At 52.3% G+C, this 5,000-nt stretch overlaps 16 non-coding genes and 6 pseudogenes across 16 annotated transcripts; all 22 read left to right on the plus strand.

Annotated features, from left to right (window-relative positions):
- Nucleotides 1–6: 6 nt before the first annotated feature.
- LOC131112740 (5S ribosomal RNA) lies at nt 7–115 on the plus strand (annotated as a pseudogene).
- Nucleotides 116–226: 111 nt separating this feature from the next.
- On the plus strand, nt 227–345 carry LOC131117336 (5S ribosomal RNA). Its single transcript, XR_009124557.1, has one exon. It is a non-coding gene; the product is annotated as a 5S ribosomal RNA (ribosomal RNA).
- Nucleotides 346–457: 112 nt separating this feature from the next.
- LOC131117160 (5S ribosomal RNA) lies at nt 458–576 on the plus strand. The gene has a single exon (XR_009124385.1). It is a non-coding gene; the product is annotated as a 5S ribosomal RNA (ribosomal RNA).
- A 112-nt stretch (nt 577–688) lies between these two features.
- On the plus strand, nt 689–807 carry LOC131114329 (5S ribosomal RNA). The gene has a single exon (XR_009121642.1). It is a non-coding gene; the product is annotated as a 5S ribosomal RNA (ribosomal RNA).
- A 111-nt stretch (nt 808–918) lies between these two features.
- Nucleotides 919–1,027, plus strand: LOC131112193 (5S ribosomal RNA; annotated as a pseudogene).
- A 112-nt stretch (nt 1,028–1,139) lies between these two features.
- Nucleotides 1,140–1,257, plus strand: LOC131119035 (5S ribosomal RNA). Its single transcript, XR_009126166.1, has one exon. It is a non-coding gene; the product is annotated as a 5S ribosomal RNA (ribosomal RNA).
- Nucleotides 1,258–1,369: 112 nt separating this feature from the next.
- On the plus strand, nt 1,370–1,488 carry LOC131115050 (5S ribosomal RNA). Its single transcript, XR_009122342.1, has one exon. It is a non-coding gene; the product is annotated as a 5S ribosomal RNA (ribosomal RNA).
- A 112-nt stretch (nt 1,489–1,600) lies between these two features.
- On the plus strand, nt 1,601–1,719 carry LOC131118932 (5S ribosomal RNA). The gene has a single exon (XR_009126072.1). It is a non-coding gene; the product is annotated as a 5S ribosomal RNA (ribosomal RNA).
- A 112-nt stretch (nt 1,720–1,831) lies between these two features.
- On the plus strand, nt 1,832–1,940 carry LOC131113834 (5S ribosomal RNA; annotated as a pseudogene).
- Nucleotides 1,941–2,052: 112 nt separating this feature from the next.
- On the plus strand, nt 2,053–2,171 carry LOC131114330 (5S ribosomal RNA). Its single transcript, XR_009121643.1, has one exon. It is a non-coding gene; the product is annotated as a 5S ribosomal RNA (ribosomal RNA).
- Nucleotides 2,172–2,282: 111 nt separating this feature from the next.
- On the plus strand, nt 2,283–2,401 carry LOC131114331 (5S ribosomal RNA). Its single transcript, XR_009121644.1, has one exon. It is a non-coding gene; the product is annotated as a 5S ribosomal RNA (ribosomal RNA).
- Nucleotides 2,402–2,512: 111 nt separating this feature from the next.
- Nucleotides 2,513–2,631, plus strand: LOC131115542 (5S ribosomal RNA). Its single transcript, XR_009122821.1, has one exon. It is a non-coding gene; the product is annotated as a 5S ribosomal RNA (ribosomal RNA).
- A 112-nt stretch (nt 2,632–2,743) lies between these two features.
- Nucleotides 2,744–2,862, plus strand: LOC131117371 (5S ribosomal RNA). Its single transcript, XR_009124590.1, has one exon. It is a non-coding gene; the product is annotated as a 5S ribosomal RNA (ribosomal RNA).
- Nucleotides 2,863–2,973: 111 nt separating this feature from the next.
- LOC131116030 (5S ribosomal RNA) lies at nt 2,974–3,092 on the plus strand. The gene has a single exon (XR_009123294.1). It is a non-coding gene; the product is annotated as a 5S ribosomal RNA (ribosomal RNA).
- Nucleotides 3,093–3,204: 112 nt separating this feature from the next.
- LOC131112742 (5S ribosomal RNA) lies at nt 3,205–3,313 on the plus strand (annotated as a pseudogene).
- Nucleotides 3,314–3,424: 111 nt separating this feature from the next.
- Nucleotides 3,425–3,543, plus strand: LOC131119061 (5S ribosomal RNA). The gene has a single exon (XR_009126192.1). It is a non-coding gene; the product is annotated as a 5S ribosomal RNA (ribosomal RNA).
- A 112-nt stretch (nt 3,544–3,655) lies between these two features.
- On the plus strand, nt 3,656–3,774 carry LOC131115376 (5S ribosomal RNA). The gene has a single exon (XR_009122656.1). It is a non-coding gene; the product is annotated as a 5S ribosomal RNA (ribosomal RNA).
- A 111-nt stretch (nt 3,775–3,885) lies between these two features.
- Nucleotides 3,886–4,004, plus strand: LOC131115816 (5S ribosomal RNA). The gene has a single exon (XR_009123085.1). It is a non-coding gene; the product is annotated as a 5S ribosomal RNA (ribosomal RNA).
- A 111-nt stretch (nt 4,005–4,115) lies between these two features.
- On the plus strand, nt 4,116–4,224 carry LOC131114215 (5S ribosomal RNA; annotated as a pseudogene).
- Nucleotides 4,225–4,336: 112 nt separating this feature from the next.
- LOC131119036 (5S ribosomal RNA) lies at nt 4,337–4,454 on the plus strand. Its single transcript, XR_009126167.1, has one exon. It is a non-coding gene; the product is annotated as a 5S ribosomal RNA (ribosomal RNA).
- Nucleotides 4,455–4,566: 112 nt separating this feature from the next.
- On the plus strand, nt 4,567–4,685 carry LOC131118187 (5S ribosomal RNA). The gene has a single exon (XR_009125353.1). It is a non-coding gene; the product is annotated as a 5S ribosomal RNA (ribosomal RNA).
- A 112-nt stretch (nt 4,686–4,797) lies between these two features.
- On the plus strand, nt 4,798–4,906 carry LOC131112194 (5S ribosomal RNA; annotated as a pseudogene).
- The last annotated feature ends 94 nt before the right edge of the window (nt 4,907–5,000 follow it).

Genomic DNA, 5,000 nt, shown 5'->3' on the forward strand with positions numbered 1-5,000 from the left:
CTGGCAGCTTACGGCCACACTACCCTGAAAACGCCTGATCTCGGAAGCTAAGCAGGGGAGGGCCTGGTTAGTACTTGGATGGGAGACCGCCTGGGAATACCAGGTGCTGTAAGCTTTTTATGGTTTCTGCTCTAGCCTGACAGCAGAGGGCGCTGTTTGACACTTTTTGCTGGATCTAGTTTGGCCTGCGTCGCCTTCAAATAAGATCTTTTCAGTTGTCCTGGCAGCTTACGGCCATACCACCCTGAAAACGCCTGATCTCGTCCGATCTCGGAAGCTAAGCAGGGGCGGGCCTGGTTAGTACTTGGATGGGAGACCGCCTGGGAATACCAGGTGCCGTAAGCTTTTCATGGTTTCTGCTCTTGCCTGACAGCAGAGGGCGCTGTTTGACACTTTTTGCTGGAGTCTAGTTTGGCCTGCGTCTTCTTCAAATAGGATCTTTTCAGTTGCCCTGGCAGCTTACGGCCATACTACCCTGAAAACGCCCGATCTCGTCCGATCTCGGAAGCTAAGCAGGGGCGGGACTGGTTAGTACTTGGATGGGAGACCGCCTGGGAATACCAGGTGCTGTAAGCTTTTCATGGTTTCTGCTCTTGCCTGACAGCAGAGGGCGCTGTTTGACACTTTTTGCTGGAGTCTAGTTTGGCCTCCGTCGCCTTCAAATAAGATCTTTTCAGTTGTCCTGGCAGCTTACGGCCATACTACCCTGAAAACGCCCGATCTCGTCCGATCTCGGAAGCTAAGCAGGGGCGGGCCTGGTTAGTACTTGGATGGGAGACCGCCTGGGAATACCAGGTGCTGTAAGCTTTTTATGGTTTCTGCTCTAGCCTGACAGCAGAGGGCGCTGTTTGACACTTTTTGCTTGATCTAGTTTGGCCTGCGTCGCCTTCAAATAAGATCTTTTCAGTTGTCCTGGCAGCTTACGGCCATACTACCCTGAAAACGCCCGATCTCGGAAGCTAAGCAGGGGCGGGCCTGGTTAGTACTTGGATGGGAGACCGCCTGTGAATACCAGGTGCTGTAAGCTTTTTATGGTTTCTGCTCTTGCCTGACAGCAGAGGGCGCTGTTTGACACTTTTTGCTGTAGTCTAGTTTGGCCTGTGTCACCTTCAAATAGGATCTTTTCAGTTGACCTGGCAGCTTAGGCCATACTACCCTGAAAACGCCCGATCTCGTACGATCTCGGAAGCTAAGCAGGGCCGGGCCTGGTTAGTACTTGGATGGGAGACCGCCTGTGAATACCAGGTGCTGTAAGCTCTTTATGGTTTCTGCTCTTGCCTGACAGCAGAGGGCGCTGTTTGACACTTTTTGCTGTAGTCTAGTTTGGCCTGCGTCACCTTCAAATAGGATCTTTTCAGTTGACCTGGCAGCTTACGGCCATACTACCCTGAAAACGCCCGATCTCGTCCGATCTCGGAAGCTAAGCAGGGGCAGGCCTGGTTAGTACTTGGATGGGAGACCGCCTGGGAATACCAGGTGCTGTAAGCTTTTCATGGTTTCTGCTCTTGCCTGACAGCAGAGGGCGCTGTTTGACATGTTTTGCTGGAGTCTAGTTTGTCCTGCGTCGCCTTCAAATAGGATCTTTTCAGTCGCCTTGGCAGCTTTTGGCCATACTACCCTGAAAACGCCCGATCTCGTCCGATCTCGGAAGCTAAGCAGGGGCGGTCCTGGTTAGTACTTGGATGGGAGACCGCCTGGGATTACCAGGTGCTGTAAGCTTTTTATGGTTTCTGCTCTTGCCTGACAGCAGAGGGCGCTGTTTGACACTTTTTGCTGGAGTCTAGTTTGGCCTGCGTCTTCTTCAAATAGGATCTTTTCAGTTGTCCTGGCAGGTTACGGCCATACTATCCTGAAAACGCCCGATCTCGGAAGCTAAGCAGGGGCGGGCCTGGTTAGTACTTGGATGGGAGACCGCCTGTGAATACCAGGTGCTGTAAGCTTTTTATGGTTTCTGCTCTTGCCTGACAGCAGAGGGCGCTGTTTGACACTTTTTGCTGTAGTCTAGTTTGGCCTGCGTCACCTTCAAATAGGATCTTTTCAGTTGACCTGGCAGCTTACGGCCATACTACCCTGAAAACGCCCGATCTCGTCCGATCTCGGAAGCTAAGCAGGGGCGGGCCTGGTTAGTACTTGGATGGGAGACCGCCTGGGAATACCAGGTGCTGTAAGCTTTTTATGGTTTCTGCTCTAGCCTGACAGCAGAGGGCGCTGTTTGACACTTTTTGCTGGATCTAGTTTGGCCTGCGTCGCCTTCAAATAAGATCTTTTCAGTTGTCCTGGCAGCTTACGGCCATACTACCCTGAAAACGCCCGATCTCGTCCGATCTCGGAAGCTAAGCAGGGGCGGGCCTGGTTAGTACTTGGATGGGAGACCGCCTGGGAATACCAGGTGCTGTAAGCTTTTTGTGGTTTCTGCTCTAGCCTGACAGCAGAGGGCGCTGTTTGACACTTTTTGCTGGATCTAGTTTGGCCTGCGTCGCCTTCAAATAAGATCTTTTCAGTTGACCTGGCAGCTTGCGGCCATACTACCCTGAAAACGCCCGATCTCGTCCGATCTCGGAAGCTAAGCAGGGGCGGGCCTGGTTAGTACTTGGATGGGAGACCGCCTGGGAATACCAGGTGCTGTAAGCTTTTTATGGTTTCTGCTCTTGCCTGACAGCAGAGGGCGCTGTTTGACACTTTTTGCTGGAGTCTAGTTTGGCCTGCGTCGCCTTCAAATAGGATCTTTTCAGTTGTCCTGGCAGCTTACGGCCATACTACCCTGAAAACGCCCGATCTCGTCCGATCTCGGAAGCTAAGCAGGGGCGGGCCTGGTTAGTACTTGGATGGGAGACCGCCTGGGAATACCAGGTGCCGTAAGCTTTTTATGGTTTCTGCTCTTGCCTGACAGCAGAGGGCGCTATTTGACACTTTTTGCTGGCTCTAGTTTGGCCTGCGTCGCCTTCAAATAGGATCTTTTCAGTTGATGTGGCAGCTTACGGCCATACTACCCTGAAAACGCCCGATCTCGTCCGATCTCGGAAGCTAAGCAGGGGCGGGCCTGGTTAGTACTTGGATGGAAGACCGCCTGGGAATACCAGGTGCTGTAAGCTTTTTATGGTTTCTGCTCTTGCCTGACAGCAGAGGGCGCTGTTTGACACTTTTTGCTGGAGTCTAGTTTGGCCTGCGTCGCCTTCAAATAGGATCTTTACAGTTGCCCTGGCAGCTTACGGCCACACTACCCTGAAAACGCCTGATCTCGGAAGCTAAGCAGGGGAGGGCCTGGTTAGTACTTGGATGGGAGACCGCCTGGGAATACCAGGTGCTGTAAGCTTTTTATGGTTTCTGCTCTAGCCTGACAGCATAGGGCGCTGTTTGACACTTTTTGCTGGATCTAGTTTGGCCTGCGTCGCCTTCAAATAAGATCTTTTCAGTTGCCCTGGCAGCTTACGGCCATACCACCCTGAAAACGCCTGATCTCGTCCGATCTCGGAAGCTAAGCAGGGGCGGGCCTGGTTAGTACTTGGATGGGAGACCGCCTGGGAATACCAGGTGCTGTAAGCTTTTTATGGTTTCTGCTCTTGCCTGACAGCAGAGGGCGCTGTTCGACACTTTTTGCTGGAGTCTAGTTTGGCCTGCGTCTTCTTCAAATAGGATCTTTTCAGTTGACCTGGCAGCTTATGGCCATACTACCCTGAAAACGCCCGATCTCGTCCGATCTCGGAAGCTAAGCAGGGGCGGGCCTGGTTAGTACTTGGATGGGAGACCGCCTGGGAATACCAGGTGCTGTAAGCTTTTTATGGTTTCTGCTCTAGCCTGACAGCAGAGGGCGCTGTTTGACACTTTTTGCTGGATCTAGTTTGGCCTGCGTCGCCTTCAAATAAGATCTTTTCAGTTGTCCTGGCAGCTTACGGCCACACCACCCTGAAAACGCCTGATCTCGTCCGATCTCGGAAGCTAAGCAGGGGCGGGCCTGGTTAGTACTTGGATGGGAGACCGCCTGGGAATACCAGGTGCTGTAAGCTTTTTATGGTTTCTGCTCTAGCCTGACAGCAGAGGGCGCTGTTTGACACTTTTTGCTTGATCTAGTTTGGCCTGCGTCGCCTTCAAATAAGATCTTTTCAGTTGTCCTGGCAGCTTTCTGCCATACTACCCTGAAAACGCCCAATCTCGGAAGCTAAGCAGGGGCGGGCCTGGTTTGTACTTGGATGGGAGACCGCCTGTGAATACCAGGTGCTGTAAGCTTTTTATGGTTTCTGCTCTTGCCTGACAGCAGAGGGCGCTGTTTGACACTTTTTGCTGTAGTCTAGTTTGGCCTGTGTCACCTTCAAATAGGATCTTTTCAGTTGACCTGGCAGCTTAGGCCATACTACCCTGAAAACGCCCGATCTCGTACGATCTCGGAAGCTAAGCAGGGCCGGGCCTGGTTAGTACTTGGATGGGAGACCGCCTGTGAATACCAGGTGCTGTAAGCTTTTTATGGTTTCTGCTCTTGCCTGACAGCAGAGGGCGCTGTTTGACACTTTTTGCTGGAGTCTAGTTTGGCCTGCGTCACCTTCAAATAGGATCTTTTCAGTTGACCTGGCAGCTTACGGCCATACTACCCTGAAAACGCCCGATCTCGTCCGATCTCGGAAGCTAAGCAGGGGCGGTCCTGGTTAGTACTTGGATGGGAGACCGCCTGGGATTACCAGGTGCTGTAAGCTTTTTATGGTTTCTGCTCTTGCCTGACAGCAGAGGGCGCTGTTTGACACTTTTTGCTGGAGTCTAGTTTGGCCTGCGTCTTCTTCAAATAGGATCTTTTCAGTTGTCCTGGCAGCTTACGGCCATACTACCCTGAAAACGCCCGATCTCGGAAGCTAAGCAGGGGCGGGCCTGGTTAGTACTTGGATGGGAGACCGCCTGTGAATACCAGGTGCTGTAAGCTTTTTATGGTTTCTGCTCTTGCCTGACAGCAGAGGGCGCTGTTTGACACTTTTTGCTGTAGTCTAGTTTGGCCTGTGTCACCTTCAAATAGGATC

The sequence above is a fragment of the Doryrhamphus excisus genome, unplaced genomic scaffold (genome assembly GCF_030265055.1).
Source record: "Doryrhamphus excisus isolate RoL2022-K1 unplaced genomic scaffold, RoL_Dexc_1.0 HiC_scaffold_25, whole genome shotgun sequence".
NCBI lineage: Eukaryota > Metazoa > Chordata > Actinopteri > Syngnathiformes > Syngnathidae > Doryrhamphus > Doryrhamphus excisus.